This window comes from Ambystoma mexicanum, chromosome 13, assembly GCF_040938575.1.
Source record: "Ambystoma mexicanum isolate Mex_15411 chromosome 13, UKY_AmexF1_1, whole genome shotgun sequence".
Classification (NCBI taxonomy): Eukaryota; Metazoa; Chordata; class Amphibia; order Caudata; family Ambystomatidae; genus Ambystoma; species Ambystoma mexicanum.
In genome coordinates, this window is record NC_090938.1 from 577,471,612 (window position 1) to 577,490,543 (window position 18,932).

Genomic DNA, 18,932 nt, shown 5'->3' on the forward strand with positions numbered 1-18,932 from the left:
ACATCTGGAGAGCCAAAGGTTGCCAACCCCTGAGTTAGGGAGCACGAATGACTATATTTAAGCCTTAGGGCTTGGGGTGGGTGGAATTCCTGGGAATTAGGTGACCGGAAGCATGACTTAACAACATCACAGGTGAAGCTTTTAGCACCCTGGGCCGGCTGAGCTCTAGTCTTCCTAAACATGTAAACCAGTGTGCCAATTACCGCTGGTTCCCTGTTGCTGCGAGTGGTCATGGAAACATGGCTGTGGTGGGGACGCTGCTTTAGACATATGGATGTGCAATGTGAAGACGGGCACGGCACTGGCGCACTGCAGGATGTGGGAAAGGATATGCCAGCATCCAGCCCGTGAATGGAGCGGCGAGACAGTGCCTGACAGGTGTGGGATGGACAAAAGCATTTTCCTTTTTAGAGGAACACTGCACAAGGGATCTTCCGCTTGGCCAAGCAGGACAAGAGTGAAAATTCCAAGAAAATACCAGGTAAGAGTGCCTGGAATTTGCTAATAATCCTTGTTGTTGATTGGCTCGGCCAATCAGAATGTTCTAAAAGGGTACTATTTAATTCATCAGGCATTTTAAGATTAGTATTTGTCACAGGTGTGGGATAAAATATACCTGCTGAATGCCAGGAATAAAGAGGCCAGAGTGATTTATAAAGTCCCATTGAAGTCTAATGCCAGCAGAGAAATGGTGATATCAGACATGAAGCCTATTGACAGGCCAAAATCTTCAATGAAAGAGACATATGCTGGGAAGTTCAAAAGTGTGAAGATATGCGCAGTGCATTTTAGCAAGGAAAAGAAAGACATGTGGCTGACAATGCTAATGCTGTTTTATTAAATCCATGGAAAGCTACACTTTGTCCTTAAAGAGACAGATGGCAGTGTGTGCATTATCTTCAATTTAATACTAGACTGTGCTCCAGTAATCTCAAGTGAAACCAAGCTGATTGCAAATATAAGCAATAAAATAACTTATTTTTTTCCTCATCCAAATGACAGTATGCAGAGAGAAGTGCCTAATAGACTTTCAGAGTTTGAACATGGTTTTCTCATACAACAGCCCTATACGTATGGACAGTTCAGAAGTGACACTCATTTCTTTTGCAACTGTGAGATTAAAGAAGTACATAACATATGGCTATAAGGCCCAGGTGCCTTGTAAAATGTCATGTAAAATGCATTGTGTGTCAGTTTAAAAGCCATTTCTTGCAGAATGTTACATGCAGCTGGGCATTTGTCCTGAAAATGATACTTAACCTCCAAGACCTTTCCTCTCTGGTCCTGGAGAGGGAGGTCTGGTTGTCAATCATCAATCAATTCCATTGGTTATAAACATTTAAAGAAATACACTGCCTAGATTTAAACTGTGATGAAAATAGATAAAGCCTGGCCAGTACTTTCAGCAGAAGTGACCTTGGGGTCACAACTTATTAATGAAAATTTGATTTGGGCCTTCCCTTGATTCCGAGAGATTTGAAAGTTGGTGTGAAGGTGAAGGGCAAAATTAACATGGGAACTATGAAGTGGTATGTTTTTCACTGATACGGCTCCTGAGTAAACAAATAAAAACTGTATCTCTGCATAGGAAGGGCATGCCGATTTCAGATTAGTATCAGCTGATTGGCCTTAAAATATAGTTCTTAAAAATATACCCATACATGTAAAGATTTGAAAAATTAGGGTACTTGCCATGTTGATAGATTTTCTGAGTTTGAACATGCCAAGCCCACATGTCAGTTTGGGATGACTAAGCATTCTCCTCCCACATCTTTCCTAACTCATAGCCCTCATCTCCTTATCCTATTAGCACACAGGTGGGTAGAGAAAACCAACCAATCCCTTTTGCAGGAATCATGACAAGTTTGTGATGTCATTTGCCCGATAAGTAAACCAGTTTGCGTCAGACCTGGGCTTTTTCACATATTCCGGGAAGTAACCTGCTGCTGATCTCTTGCGAGAAACACCCAAGCAGAGAGGCCCAAATACTGCATTGGACACAGGGACCAGGAGACATAGAAGCTAACTGGGACCCCTCGGATGAGCCAGAGTGGACTATCCTTGACTGACACCCTTGCTGTCCCAGAGTTGCCCTGCTGTTCCCTGGTGCCCATTACAAGGCCTCTCCTGTAAGTAAATCTATCCCAAAGCCATAGATTGTGTAGGCCCTGCATTTTCTCAAGTATTTTTCTAGTGTTTCCCCATAGAAAAATACACAGTTTGTCGGTGTAAATCCTCAGCATATTTAATTAAAGTAAATCAATTCATTCCCCTATAGAAATCATGGGATGTGTTTTGTTAGCATTCAAACCGAACACGCTCTTCCTAGTGTGTTTTGAGCCGGTATAGACCTAAAGATTTGCCAAAAGAATGAACCCCAAAACCCTGTTTCCAAGTGAGAGTGCAGGGTCCAAAATGAAATTCCCCATTGACCCGCTTCATTTTAAATCAGAAGTGTGAAGCCCTGTATTGCCTTTGCATGTGTGGTGGGAAAAACGAAATTGCCCCTTTGTTCCCATTGTGCTCCGCCCCTAACCACAAAGCTCTGCCTATTCTTTTTAGGTGTGGCAAAAATCATTTTTCCATTGCTTTTCTTTCTCTCATATTGCATCTTTGGTAATAAGTGAAAAAACAATTTCTCCCCTTGAATCCCTTTTTTTTTTTTTACAAAGAGTGCCTTTTATCAGAAATCCAAAACAATGTTCCCATTGTGTTCCAACTCTCTGCCACTTGCCTTCAATTCAGAGGGGCAAAGTCTGATTGATGTTTGGAGGGTGGGTACTGCAGGGAGAAAGAGGTAATATAACCAATTCAGCAATCACTGTGTGTCTTGAGTTGTTATTTTTCGTTATTGGTGAGGGATTTGAAAATAAAGCTGCTGAAAATTGTGACTGCATATCTCAGTATTATCTCTGTGTTGGTGCCATTACAGAAGTCATTTTTGTTCTTGTGTTGCCACAGCATTGGTAGCTGATGCTAGTCTGTCAAATTTGGTTTAAATAAATGAATACATCTAGATTATTACTACACACTGGCCTGGTTCCTAGTCCATTGTGGCACCAGTTATTTGTTAGGGTTGGGTGCGAGACGGATTGGAGTCCTTACCAAAGTGAACCTTAACAAACTAATAGTGAATTGTTGTGCGCCACCTTGATTGGGGGAAAGGAACCCCCTGAGTTGAGTGTGACTGCGTAATAAACTGCGACCCAAGGTTTTTGAATGAACACTGAGCCGTACTCAGTGGAATTTGGGAGCTCTGTTTTTTTAGTGGACTATTCCCTGGAAAAGACTTGGAATAGACAGGTGGGGGTTGGGGGATTCCTGACATAATCAGAGTCATTGATTATGACTAGTTCATTGAGTTGGTGGTGCACTGAATTGAGGATGGCTTGATGAACGGCCATCAATTCTGCAACCTAACTACTTCATGGTCCTATTTTATAAATAGCAGAGAATTCCAGGGTATCATTCACCCATGCATTCCCAATGCCAGCCACCAGTTATTTTTCCCTGCTATTCTCAACATGGCAGGAACACCCATCCACATAAATGGTGGGTATCCCCTGACACGTGTCTTCTTCATAGACATTGTATGTTAAGTATGCCTCCATGTTGTTGTTGGTCATAAGACTTTCCTCCTTAAGGCAGTTTTCTTGAGGGCAATCATGCAAGTCCACCAACCCTTGCCCTATGGGACTTTTCTTGTTTTGGCTATATCTGACCTCCAAAGGAAAGCCTTGCATGGGCAGAATCCAGGAAGTAATTATGGAATTACTAGCAAGCCCAGTACAGATATTGCCACTTTGGAGATGTTGCAAGGGCTAGTGAGGAGTCTCAAAAATGATGTGCTCCCCCTGGATAAACGGGTGGTAATTCTTCGACGCCCATACCTTTGCCAGGAATACCTTCTCGCAGTCATTAAATATTTCCTCCACAGAGGACAGAGTTTTGCTTACATACAAGATGACTTTGTTTACCTTGTCGTGCATTTGATACAACACCACTGTTAGGCAATTATCTGAGAACCCTGTCTCCAAGAAGAACTCATTGTTCTTAATGGGCTATGCCAAACAAGGAGCCTGGGAAAGGCTTCTTTTCAGTTGTTTTACTGCCTCAGCTTGTTCCAGACCCCACTTCCACTTGGCTCCCACCTTTGATAAATGGATGAAGGATCGAGTGACCTCTGCGTAGTCTTCAATGAACTTCTGACTATAATTAGTGAGTCCACGAAGGCTTCTTAATTCTCGCAGAGTAGTCAGGTTTTTTTATTTCATGAAGGTTTCCACCTTCTTCACCTGGGGATTAAGACCCTCAAGAGTGATTTTGTGCTCTAAGAAGTGCACTCGGCTTTTGCACCACTGTGCCCTCTGAAAAGACAGTTTTGCTCTGGCTTTCTGCAACTGGGTTAGAACATAGCGGATTTCTTCTATGTGTTCCTCCATAGTTGAGCTCTTGATCATAACCTCATCCACATAGGCCAGTTTTCCCATTTTGCCCAAGTCGGCATGGCCTTAAGTAGAAAGATGTTATACCAATTGCTGGAGTTGATGTATCCAAAGGGGGATTGAGTCCATGTGTACTGTTGCCCCTGAAGGTAAAGACAAGCTTGTACTGGTCTTCCCTACTCATGGGTACTGTCCAATAACCATTGGTCAGGTCAATGGCAGTGTACACCTTTGACCCTTGGATCTGGGCCAGCCCTTGATTGATGTAGGGAAGCGGCCATCTTGACATGTGGACCTGTTTGTTCGACTCCCTCAGGTTTGCACATAGTCTCCATTGGCCGTTTGGTTTGAGGATCCTCACTTACGGGTTATGGAAAGTGCTGTGCATAGGACAATTATCACATGGGATTCTAAGTTCTTAATAATCTCTGTGAGTGACTCCATGGACGCGAGAGGTAACCAGTATTGTTTTGGAACACTTCCCTTCTGATGTCACCTCTTCTCCCCCCGTAGGGGCAGGAAGAGTACACCAAGAAATTCCACCCATGTAAAGTAAATATCTTTTCTGGAGGAATACCATCGCTGATGTCGAAACAGTTGTTTGGGATTGGTCCCATGATTTAATTACCTAAATCAATAGAATAATGTTGGGCATCAACCGCCCTTCCAACAAAGTTGCCTGCTCCCAAAGTAATACTTTGAGGGTCGCTGTTATCCATCAATATTAGAATGGTGTTGTATTCTAGGTCTACTAGAAGTTTCAGTTTCAAATAAAAACTTTGTTGTTGGAGATGGGAATTTATATTTATATAGGCATCATGATGTTTGAGGTTCTGTCCTTTCTTAATTTTGAGGGGAAGAATGAATTGTTGCACATGCCCTGTGATGGTTGCCACTTCTCGCACTTGTGTACTTTAACGATATAAGGCAGATATTGAGCTGACCGAATAGCTTAGTCAATGTTATCAAAGACCATGGGGTTACTGCCCAGTGGGGACCAGGCTTTATTATTAATTAGGTCCAAATTGATTGCAAGCTGATTGAGAATGTAACTGGGACATCTCTCACAAACCCAACAGTTATGCTCTATGCCTTTGTTGCCAATGGACATTTTTAGCATACACCTGCTAAGCAGGAGATGTTTGGAATTTGGGATTTCCAGACCTACTCTCATTCAATTTAAATGTGGCAATGGTCCGATCGTTTGGGAGTTTCCTGAATAATTCTTCGCTGATGAAGCTCCTTCCATTATTCAGGCATACTATGGTGAGCACCGTCTCCTGGGGAAAACAACTGTTTGCCCTTTTTCTGAATGTCCATCAGACTTTGATATGATATGATAGGTTATTTAAAACTGTCACTTGGGTAGTCTTCGTCCTCAGATTCTACAAAATCCCCCTCCTCATCACCTGAGCTGGTGACGTCTTGCGGAGTCTTGTTCTTGTTCTTCTTGTTCTTGTTCTTGTTCTTCTCCTTCCTCCAAGGACTTCCTTTTTTTTGTGAAGATATGGCCTGCCACGGGAGGAAGCCAACGTGGTCGCTTAGAGATATAGCGGTCTGCTGGCCCTGCTCCCAAGACAACCCAGATAAGGGAGAAAACCGGAAGGCATAAAAAAACTGTTTACCAAGTAAACGATAGTGTTCAGAAAAAGAATGTCAGAGAACAGACAGTCCATAAATCGCTGAAACACAGCAGGGGCATTAACAAGCCAGAAAGGCATGACCTTAAATACAAACAACCCATAGGGAGTTCTAAAGGCTGTTTTACATTCGTCCCCACTTCGGATATGGAGCAGATGATAAGCGCTCCGAAGCTCGAGTTTGGAAAAAACAGAAGCCCCCTGGACCGCCTCACGGATATCTGAGATGAGAGGCATAGGGTATCTATCCCTTATGGTGACCTTGTTCAGACTTCTATAATCTATACAAGCCCTTAGGTCAGTGGAATCATGTTTGAGAATGAAAAATAATGAAGCCCCGGCCAGGGATTTGGGCTTGTATAATATCAAACGTTAATCTTTCTGAGAGTTTCGGTCGAATGAGTGATGAGTCCAAAAGTGAGAGGTGTACCATCCACCACCTCCACCTTCTGGTCTTCTTCTCATCGTAGGTGCTGTAGTCCAACCTTGTCTGCCCAAAGAGTGTCTATGAAGTTTCCCGCTGCCCCGCAATCAATGAGAGCCAAGGTGTCAATAGTCTGGTGATTGGCGGTAATCTGCAATGTGATCACCATGAGGCGGGTGTCTTCGTTGGCAGGAGTAGGAGCCACAGTGAGTGATACATAGGGACTGCTTGACATACCTTGCATACCCGTTCCTGTTCGGTCCGAGGCCAGTCATTTCCCGATCTTCTTGGAGGGACTTCTGGACAGGAGCGAAGAAGGTGGTTACCAGACCCAAATTACATACAGAGACCCGACTCCCGTCGATGTTTTCTCTGTTCAGGAATCAGCGGGGCTCTGGCTGAGCCAATCCTCATAGGTTTGCCCTTAGTTTGTTGTGTAGCAGGGGGAAATGGATAGAACGCTGCTGTGGGTGGAGCTAAAGAGGCCTTGCTCTTCCGTCTCTCGCATCCTCGTTCTTTTTGGCTGTATTCAATCTGAAGAACCGTGGAGAGGAGATATGAAAATGTGGCTGGTCGGGAGGTCCATGCTAATTCGTCCTTCAGTTCTTCCTTCAGCCCTTGCCAGAATATGGCATACTGGGCCTGTTCGGGCCAACCTGCTTCCATAGCGAGATGTTTGAAGGAGGTGATGTATGTAAGCAGGCCATTTGACCCCTGATGGATGTCCAAGAGCTCTTCACAGGCTACGTACGTAGTTTCCGGACGTTCGAAAGCCTTTTTAAGCAAGGTTAGAAAACCACGTGAAAGCAAACAAGGAAGAACCCACTCAAACAGTAGCAATGCGATGCCGTCCTTGATCCAGGACCGGAAGTACTTTTCCTGCAAGGAGGGGAGGAGCTAGAACTGCTGCCTTCAATACAACTGAACTGTCACCCTGTGGTACAGCGGCCATCTTATGTGGGGGAATCTCTATTCCCGAGATATGATGCCAGCGGGCCCATAACGACCATTTGCGAAAGACACCCTGAGTGTTTGTAACAGTATGCCCCCTTTTATGGGAGACAAACCCCGGTTTGCCTGGATGGAAGCGATAGAATGAACGAAACAGCCGAGGGGCATGCACAGCCGAGGCGGGTTCCCAAGATCGTTCTGCTGGTGAAAAACCCTTCCAATTCAACAAATACTGTAAAACCCTTCTCCTGTAGCGAGAATCACAGATTCCAGATACTTCATATGCAGGGCCGGTGTCAGTAAGGGCGGGAAGGGGCTTCCTGGTAGTCTTTAAATGGAAGTCATTCCGTTTATCAGGTTTCAATTGTGAGACATGGAATGTAGGATGTATACGCTTTCAGGAGAGTGGGAGCTTCAGCTGGAAAGCCGCTGGACCTTTTTGGTTTAGAACTAAAAAAGGGCCAACGTATTTAGGAGACAACTTGGATGGGACTAATCTTCTTGGGAGAAACTTGTTATACAGCCATACACGATCTCCAACTTTTATCGATGGGGCTGGGGTTCGGTGCTTGTCTACTTGTTTCTTGCTTTTAATTTGAGCCTCGAGTAGGGCTTCTTTAATGTCCCTTTTGAATGATGTCTACTAAACGGTTAATATCCGGAAATGAAGATGGTGAGGGATTTAACGAGGTGAACACTGAAGGGTGAAACCCATAGGTACAGAAAAAAGGGCTGAGACAAGTAGCTGAGTGTGTGGCATTATTGTACGCAAACTCTGCTAGGGGCAGTAGTCCCTTCCAGTTATCCTGTGCATCGTTGACTTGGACGATATCTTGGTGTTTTCTCGCAGCCCACAAGAACACACAGAGCATCTTCGAGCAGTACTCCACCGACTACAGACTCATCACCTACTGATCAAGCCTGAAAAATGCCTCTTCTGTGTTGCTGCTGTACCCTATTTAGGATTAATGTTGTCCAAACAGGGCATAATGATGGACCTCAAGAAAGTATCAGCAATCCTAGAGTGGCTGACACCGTCTACAGTGAAAGAAATCCAGAGGTTTCTAGGATTGGTGAACCTTTACCGTAAGTTCATTGCCAACTTTTCCAAGGTAGTGTTGCCCATCACAGCGCTACTCAAGAAGGATGCCCAACCCTTCAAGTGTACGGAACAAGCCGACAAAGCATTAAGTCACCTAAAGGGCCTGTTTTGTTCGGCCCCCATTCTCTGTCAACTGGACCAGTCCAGAACATTTAGTCTTCTTCCTCAGATTCTACAAGAGCCCTCTCCTCCTCACCTGAACTGGTGATGTCTTGCGGAGTCGTCTTCTTCTTCCAAAGACTTCCTTTTTTTCTGTGAAGATATGACCTGCCATGGGAGAAAGCCACCGTGGTCGCTTAGAGATATGCGGCCCGCTGGCCCCACTCTCGAGGCGACCCAGATAAGGGGAAAAAGCCGGAAGGCACAACAAAAAAACCTTATGTAGATACAGGTACTCCGCAGGCCTGCAAAATTACAAGTCCAAGGAACAGCAGTTGGACGTGAAGACGGTAGGTATCAGCAAGACCAACAGCAGCTACTGTCCGGTGGAATATGGGTTCCAGTATGCTAGCAGTCGGTGTAAGGTGTCCAAGAAAAGTAAGACCGAAGGGAGAGACGTAAAGAGACCAGGTGGAGAGCAGGTCTCTAGCAGAGTACGTTGAAGGGAGGAGGAGTGTAAAGGGAAGTAACGGGTTAACGAAGAGGGAGACCAGAGAGAGAGAGAGAGAGCGAGGGCCAGAAAGGGGAGAACAAGGAAAGAAAGGAGGAAGAGTTTAGCACTCCAGGACAAGGGAAGGAGTGTAAGCAGCAGCACCTGGGAGCGTGAGAGAGGAAACAAGAGAGTACCGCAAAGTGACGCGGCAGAGGATGAAAGGTGAAGCACCCCAGCGAGATGCAGAAGAGAGGGACAGGGAAAATGAAGGCACGCCGTACAATGACATGTACAGAGGAGAAAAACGAGTGCTTAGACCAAAAGAAAACTACCTCAGTAGTGGGGTTACAACGCGCCGTCCGCCGGGAGGAGGAAACAGATAAGCCTCCCGGCGGCGGGCATGTTGGGAACCACTAGACCGCTGCACCAGACGGATAGAAAACGTGGTGGAACCATCAATGGCTGCCAGAGCGCACGGCGCATGACAATATCGCTCTTAATACCCGGAGGTTTCTAAGCACGGACCTGGGGATCGAACCTGTGGTGCTCCGTGTCTTCTTGTTTCCAACACGAGCACGTTGCCCCTGAGCTATCCTCCTGAGCGGGTTCCTCCTTGTTTGCTTTCACGTGACTCATTGTTTCTTCTGATTTTTGACTGGTATAAAATTATATGTTGGACCCTTCCATTGTGGATTGCCACTTAAGACTCGGAGGAAGGTTGATTTTCAAGAATGGAGAAGGGTTCTCATCAACAGTTGGCTCTCCTTCAGAGATGACAGTGATGTCTGGGACCTGGTTATTCTGGAAATAAAATTCTTCATTCTCAGAATGTTGATCAATTAAATGAGGGGTGCCATCACTGCTTACATAAGTGGTACTCATTTTAATTTGATATGCCAGTTAGTCTGGGTCCAGGGGACTTTGTTAACACAGTTGACCAGTAATGATAACCTCCTCAGGATATCATTCCACAGTAAACAAGGTGTGCCCTCTGGAGTCAAGACTATCTCCGGATGTTTAACTCGATGTCGCCCAATTTTTGTTTCCAGATCTGCAGTCCATTTGACAGAAAAGTAATTCCTGTTGAAACGTTCAATTTGTCCAGGAAGTGGTGTGAGGGGAATTTGGTGGCCCTCCAACATCCTGAGTTTAGGTGGTTAAAGGCCTTTTTGGACGGGATAGTTGCTTGGGATCCAGTATCCACCAGAGCTGATAATTCACCCAGACCCTGCACCTTGACCGGGGCATAAAATTGGTCTTCTTTCTCCACCAAGGTGCAAAGAAAGTGTGAGTTATTTGACAGTCTGTTGGTGATTTTCTTAATATTTAACTCTGACACTGTGTGATCTTGTGCAATTTTCTGTGTCGTAGTTCAGGAAACTGAAAAGAAAACTTTGAAACTCGCAACTGTCGCAGTTTATTACATGGTCACACTCAACTCAGGGAGTGCTGTTCCCCCCAATCAAGGTGGCACACAACAAAGATTGTTCACTCAAGATTCACTTTGGTAAGGCCTCCAACCTGTCTGCCAGCCAACCCAAACAAATACCCAGTGCCACAATGGACTAGGAACCAGGCCTGTGTGGAGTAAGAATATACATTTATTTAAACCAATTTGACAAACAGACTAACATCAGCCACCAATGCTGTGGCAACTCAAGAACAAAAATGACTTCCGTAATGGCACCAACACAGAGATAATACTGAGATATGTAGTCACAAATTCCCAAAGCTTTCTCTTCAAATCCATCACCAATACAGAACAAGAACAATTCAAAACAGACAGTGATTGCTGATTTGGTTATAATACCTCTTTCTCCCAGCAACCCCCACCCTCCAAACATCAATTAGACTTTGCCTCTCTGAATTGAAGGCCAGTTGCAGAGAGTGGGAACACAATGGGAAAATCATTTTGGGATTCAGATAAAATCACTCTTTGGAAAAAGGGATTCAAGAGGAAACATCGTTTTTCCTGTGTTCCACAGATCCAATATGAGGGAAAGAAAAGCAATGGGAAAATCAGTTTTGCCACACCTAAAAAGAACATGCAGGGCTTTATGGTTTGGGTCAGAGCACAATGGGAACAAAAGGGCAATTTCGTTTTTTTCTCACCACACATGCAAAGGAAATACAAGGCTTCACACTATTGATTTAAAATGAAGGGGATCAATGGGGAATTTTGTTTTGGACCGTGAACCCTCTCTGGGAAATAGGGTTTTGGGACTAATTCTTTTGGCAAATCTTTATGTCTATAACAGTTCAAAACACACTGGGAAGAGCTTGTTAGTTTCAAATGCTAACAAAACACATCCCGTGATTTCTATATGGTAATGAATTGATTTTCTTTAATTAAATACGCTAAGGATCTAGACAGAAAACCAGAATGTTTTGTTATGGGGAAATAACTGGAACAATACTGGGCCTACACAATATGTGGCTTTGGGGATAGTTTGACTTACAGGAGAGGCCTTGTAATGGGCATCAGGGAACAGCAGGGCAACTCTGGGACAGCAAGGGTATCAGTCAAGCATAGTCCCCTCTGGCTCCTCCAAGGGTCCCAGTCAGCTTCTATGACTCCTGGTCCCTGTCTCCAATGCAAGATTTGGGGTCTCTCTGCTTGGGTGTTTCTAGCAAGAATTCAACAGCAGGATACCTTCCGGAATAAGTGGAAAAAGCCCAGTTCTGATGTAAACCGGTTTACTTATAGGGCAAATGAATCACAAACCTGGCATTATTCCAGCGAAAGGGATTGGTTGGTTTTCTGTACCCACCCCCCCTGTGTGCTAATAGGACAAGGAGATGAGGGGTGTTAGTTAGGAAAGCTGTGGGAGTAGAAAGCTTTTTCATCCCAAACTGACATGTGGGCTTGGCCTGTTTAAACTCTGAAAATCTATCAACATGGCAAATACCCTAATTTTCCAAATCTTTACATGTATGGCTATATTTTTAAAAACTACATTTTAAGGCCAATCATATGATGTTACTCTGAAGTCGGCACACCCTTCCTATACAGAGATATGTTTTTTCTTTGTTTACTCAGGAGCTATATCAGTGAAAAATATGGCACTTCATAGTTCCCATGTTAATTTTGACCTTCACCCTCACACCAACTTTCAAAACTCTCAGAATCAAGGTAAGGCCCAAATCAAATTTTAATTAATAACTTTGTTTATGTTTATCACACAAAAATCATTTTGGCATGGTTGAGAGGGGGTTACTGTCACCTTTAATACATTTCCGGAAAGACCGTTGTGGCATATATGCTGCCCTTTTTATGCAATAATATGTATTTTTCCATTAAATAAACTCCAGCCTTTCCTTTGTTCCCTTAAATTGCATTTCCCCTTAAGCATGGGATCAGCCAGAGGCTGGCTCACGTTTCTCTTCGCCTATCCCTTCTTGGCCTATAATGGCCCTGGCTGCAACTCTAATGTACATTTTATGGGAGCTGTGACCTTAAGATCACTTCTGCTGAAAAAACTAGCATGGCTTTATCTATTTCCACTGTGGTTTAAATCTAGGCAGTGTATTTCGTTCTATTTTTTCAAGCAGTGGACCTGATTGATGGTTGACAAACAAACCTCCTCTCCAGGATCAGCAAAGGAAAGGTCTTAGAGGTTAAGCTTTATTTTCAGGAGAAAATGCCCAATGGCATGTCACATCCTGCAAGAAATGGCTTTTAAACTCGCACTCAATAAATACATTTTATATGACATTTTATAAGTCACCTGCGCCTTATATCCATGTGTAATGTACTTCTTTAATCTCACAGTTGCAAAAGACATGAGTATTACTTCTGTATTGTCCATATGTATGGGGCAGTTATATGGGAAAACCATGATCAAACTCTGAAAGTCTAGTAGGCACTTCGCTCTGCCTACTGTCATTTGAATGAGGAAAAGGGAAGTTCTTTTATTTCTTATAATTGCAATAAGCTTGGTTTCACTTGAAATTACTAGAGCACAATCTGGTATTACATTGAAGATAATGTACACACTGCTATCTGTTTCTTTAAGGACAAAGTGTAGCATTCCATGGATTTAGTAAAAAAGCACTGTCAGCCACATGTCTTTCTTTTCTTTGCTGAAATGGATTGCGCATCTTCACACTTTTGAACTTCAAAGCATGTCTCCTTCATTTGCGATTTAGGCCTGTATTTGTTTCAATAGGCCTCATGGCTGGTATCACCATGTCTGTGCTGGCTTTAGAATTCAATGGGACTTTACAAATCACTCTGGCCTCTTTATTTCTGGCTTTCAGGGGCTATATTTCACCCCACAGGTCCCTTCTCCTAGGTCTTTGATTCCAGTGAGACAGAGAGAAGAGCAAGGAGAGAGTGGGGTTTCTGTTCCTTGTGACCTTGGTTCATTCCAGGAATCTCTCTCAGAGCATGTCCACTCTTTTCCCTGTCTTGAGGGAGTGGTGCTCGTGTCTGCACTCCACTCTTTTTGGATGTTGGGTTTTGCTCCTGGATCTCTCTCTTTACGGTAGCTCCACCTTTGGCCTGCAGAGGCAAGGAGTTATTTAATCTGCAGAGAATAAAAGAGAGGTTAAGTACTTCATACAGTACTAATTTCCCGGGTATGATCGACATGCAAATTTACAAACAAACCACCTGTTAACACATTACTTTTCTCTTGACATATACAATTCAGAACATGATCATTACTTTTGGCACATTCCTGATAAGTATAAGTTGTTTTACTCCCTTTAAATGTTTGATTTTCTCCATCTGGGTTTCTATTCTTTACTTTTATTCTTCAGATGTTACCTGGGCTCTATCCTCACTGGGTTCTTCAATCAGTCTCAAGTTCTGTCTGGGATGACACCCTTTCGACTGACTGATAAGAACCTGTTTCTCTTCAGTCTGTTCTCCTTTAGGGATGCAGATCTTTTAGGCAACAGGTGAGATTTTATCAACAATTTCAAAATCCCCACTCCAAAATGGCAGGAACTTATGCTCTTTGGTATGGTTCCTTTGGAAATTGTACAGGTGGACCCTGTTTCCTACTTCGTGCTCCTTCTTGGTGGTCTTTAAGTCATAGTGGGATTTCATCCCCTCTGCCCACTTTTCTAAATTTCGCTAACCATAAGCAAAAGCATGCTGAAGGTTTTGTCGTAAATGTTCAATTAACTCATGAGTCGTGGACGAGTTAATCAAAGTCTGCTCTTGAGTTCTGTAGAGCTGATGCTCAAGTAGCAAAATTTCTCGTCCAGCCATGAGCTCGAAGGGAGACATTTGTGTTGCAGAAGATGGTGTAGACCTGATGGCCATCAGGACAAGCAGTAATCGGATGTCCCAATTAGGTCCAGGGTCCACCACAAACTTCTTCAAGATGCCCACAATTATCTTATTGTACCTCTCAACTCCCCCGCTTGAGGATTGGAGGTAGGCAATGTCGAGTTTTCTCTTTACCCCTAGTATATCCCACATCTATGTCATCATCTCACTGGTAACATGGCTTCCTCAACCTGTCCCAATCTTTTGGGGAAGGCGGAAATGAGAGAAGATGTGATTGATCATTAATGCGGCAGCTGTTTCTGCCTTGCAATTTGGGGCCAGAAGACATTCTACACACTTGCTATACAATCATGTCACGGTCAACATGTACTTCTTTCCTCTAGAGAATCAAATCACTGGCCCGTTGAAATCAACTTGCAAATCCAACCAAGGCATTGTCATTTCCCATTTCTGTAGGGGAGCTCTGTGTGTGAGGGAACTTGGCTGAAACTGAGCACACACAAGACACCCATTTAAGTATAGGTCGAGATCCTGACCCATGTGTGGCCATTATGTGACCTCTTGCAAGATTTCATAAGTTGTATGAAACCCCCTGTGATCAGCAGTGGCCGCGTCAGGGGCATGACTTCACATCCGGCTTCAGAATGAGGTAGGGGCCAACCACTTATCACATCCAGATATGGATCTCCATACAAACAAATCGTCTTGGATTCAGAAACATTTTGGAAAACTTCATCAACAACCGGAGATCCTCTTTACTGATATAATTGGTTTCTGTCAGTGGAAAATTCAATGGGTTTTCAATATGTTGATAACATTTCCCAATAATCGGATTCTCTTTTTGTGCCGTAATCAAATCAGCATCTGGGGTTTCTTTACTCCGCTGGGCAGCTGAGAGTTCATTTTGTGCATGTGTTTGGGACCTTTTGACAGCAGCGACCTGGATTTCCCCCCACAGGGATTCGGTTTCCATGAGATCCCTGTGGATGGCTCTGGTTTTGGCCAACTGATCAGCTAAGTCATTTCCAGTTTTGTCTCGTCGCTCTATTTTGGAGTGACCACTGATCTTTTTCCAATAGCTCGTCATCTCATGAGAGGTGACCAGATCATCAATTGCTTGGATTAATTTCCTGTGCTTGAGCCATTTGTTATTCAAACACAGCATGCCTTGGTTTTGCCAATTAATCAGGTGCTCTACTAACCCATTCCTGACATCTGAATCAGTGATTATGACCAGTTCTTTGAGTTGGTGTTGCACGGCAGTGAGGATGGCTTGATCCAATAGATGGTCATCTCATTCGAGGTGACCAGATCATCAATTGCTGGGATTCATTTCCCGTGCTTGAGATGTTTGTTATTCACACGACAGTGAGAATAGCTTGATCCAATAGATGGTCATCTCATTAGAGGTGACCAGATCATCAATTGCCTGGATTAATTTCCTGTGCTTGAGATGTTTGTTATTCGGACACAGCATGCCTCGATTTTTCCAATTAATCAGATGCTCCACAAACCTATTGCTGGCATCTGAATCAGTGATTATGACCAGTTCTTTGAGTTGGTGTTGCACAGCAGTGAGGATGGCTTGATGTACTGCCATCAACTCTGCCACCTGTCTTCTTCAGGGACCTATTTTGTACCCAGCAGAGGGCTCTGGGGCATAATTCACCCAGGCACTCCCAATGCCAGCCACTAGGTCTTTTTCGCTGTGATTATTAACATGGTAGGAGCACCCATCCACATAAACTGTGGGTATCCCCTGGCACGTGTCTTCCTCATAGACTTGATGTGGCGAAGTAAGGTACGCCTCCATATTGTCTTTCATTTTTAGACTTCCGTCTTCGAGAGAGTTTTCTTGAACACAGCCATTGCAAGTCAGCCAAACCTTGCGCTAGGAGACTCTTCCTGTTTTGACCATATCTGACCTCCACAGGAAAGCCTTGCTTGGAAAGAATCCAGGAAGTAATTCTGGAGTTACTCACATTCCCTGTTCGGATTCGGTCACTTTGTAAATATTGCATGGGTTACTGAGGAGTCTCGACAATGATGTGCTCCCCCTTGATGAACGGGCGGTAATTCTTGAACGCCCACACCATTGCCAGGAGTGCCTTTTTGCAATCGTTGAATTTTTCCTCCACACAGGACAAAGTCTTGCTCGCGTACAAGATTACTTTGTTGACATTGTCATTCTTTGGTATAATACTGCCGTTAAGCAAGTATTTGAGAACACTATATACAAGAAGAACTCCTTATTCTTTATGGGGTAAGCCGAATAAGGCACTTGGGAAAGGCTTCTCTTTAGTTGTTTTACTGCCTCATATTGTTCTGGACCACACACCCACTTGACCCAGCCTTTAATAAATGGACCAAGGGTCGCATGACCTCTGTGTGGTCTTGAATGAACTTCCTACTATAATTAGTGAGTACAAGAAGGATTCTTAGTTCTCGCAGAGTAGTAGGTTCCTTTAATTTCAATAATGCTTCCACCTTTTTCACCTGGGGACTGAGACTCTCAGGGTTGATTTCATGCCCTAAGAAGTTCAAACAGGTCTTACACCACTGTGCCTTCTGAAAGTACAGTTTTGCTCGGGATTTCTGCAAATGGGTCAGAACATAGCGTATTTCATCTATGCGTTCCTCCACAGTTGAGCTCTCCATTAAGACATCATCTACATAGGCTAGGTTTCCCCTTTCACCCAAGTCGGGGATGGCCTTATGAAGCAAGATATTACATTTGGTGCCCGAGTTAGTTTATGTATCCAAAGGGGGTTTGGGTCCATGTGTATTGCAGCCCCCGGAAGGTAAAGACAAGCTTGTACTGGTCTTCCCTTCTCACGGCTTCTGTCCAGTAACCATTTTTTGGGTCAATGGAGGTATACACCTTTGTCCCTTGGATAAGGGCCAGTCCCTGATCGATGTAGGGAAGGGGCCAACTTGACATGTGGACCCATTTTTTTTAACTCCCTAAGATCTGCACAAAGTCTCCATTGGTCATTGTGGTTGCGTATCCCCAGTACCGGGTTCTTAAAGGTATTGTGGACTGAACAAATTATTCCACGGCATTCTAAACTTTTTATAATCTCTGTGAGTGACTCCATAGGCAAGAGAGGCAACCGGTATTGCCAGTGGTGGAAATGGAAAATAACTGGTGGGGGATCCCACAAGGGCCAGGGTGAGGGTAGAGTTTGTGGAGGCACTGCCCGATGAGGCGTGGTTTATGGGGGCAGAGCTGGCAGTTGACCTCTGGTTAAAGGAAATGTTCAAAATAATAGTTTCAAACAGTGCTATTTCTTTCATGCTGCTTTTTTTGCAAACTATATATCAATTCCACTTTAAACCACTTCCATGGCACCGGTGATGAGTTACTTCACTATCCGGATAATAGTTCTGATCAGTGTTGCTGAGTAAATATTCTTTAAAATGCACAATTTGCATCCCATTTTATTAAAAAAAACTCCCCCTTAGGTACGATTCAAACAGGGTGATTTCAGTTCACCATAAGCAACGTTTTCTTTTACTTGAACCACACCCGGCACAGCTCCTACAGCTCCCCTCTGAAAGCAGTTGGGTGGCTGCATCATGTGTGTTAGTTTCAATGTTAATGAGGGTATTTATTTATTCATGCAATGTTTGTCGGATACTTGTATATTTATTTATTTATGCAATGTTTGCCGGCTACAGGTATCCAGCGAACATTGCATAAATAAATAAATAATCTGGATCCATGTATCAGACAAACATTGCATAAATAAACCGAGTCGTGTCTGAGGACCGAGTCATGGCTGAGGACTATAACTTCCTCTTGTGACCCCTTGCACGGGGTCACTAGAGGAAGTTACAGTTTGCTAGTGGGTGCTTCCTTTCTTTTTTATTTTTATTTTCCCCCAGTGCTGACTCTGGCCGGATCCCGAGATCGGGCTACACATCTGGTGCAGGATCTCGGATCCGGTGCCAGCGGGCCCTATTGCCAGTGCTGGGTATTGCTATACAAACCCTGGAGTCATCACAGGGTCTGTAGGTATGGAGTTTGAATCAATCTCTGTTTGTCCACAGTCATACGAATCCACGGCAAAGATATCCAGAAAATCCCAAAACACCTGTTTCAACTTCTGCTTTTGCTCCTCGGTCTCACAGGCATCAGCGAGATTGATTCGCTCTTTGATCATCTGCTTAAAGCCTGGAAAGACCTCGGGTATGGCAATTTCGGCAGTATCCTCCAGTTGGGTGGAGAGATCTCTTGTTATGGTGTTGACATGGACATGCGATTTCAAAGATGGGAGGTAGTTACTGTTGATATGAAATAACACCTCATTCTTCCTGATGTGACAGGTCACCTCTTCCCCACCATAAGGGTAGGAGGAGTGCACCAAAAACGTCCCCTTTGCTGGGTGAAAATCTTTTCTGGAGGGATATCATCCAATAAAGGTGCATGCACCCAAATTGATACTTCTAGGGTCTCTGTTATCCACCAATATTCGAATGGTGTTATGTTCTAGGTCAACCAGGGCTGTCGGATGTAAATACAAACCTTGCTGT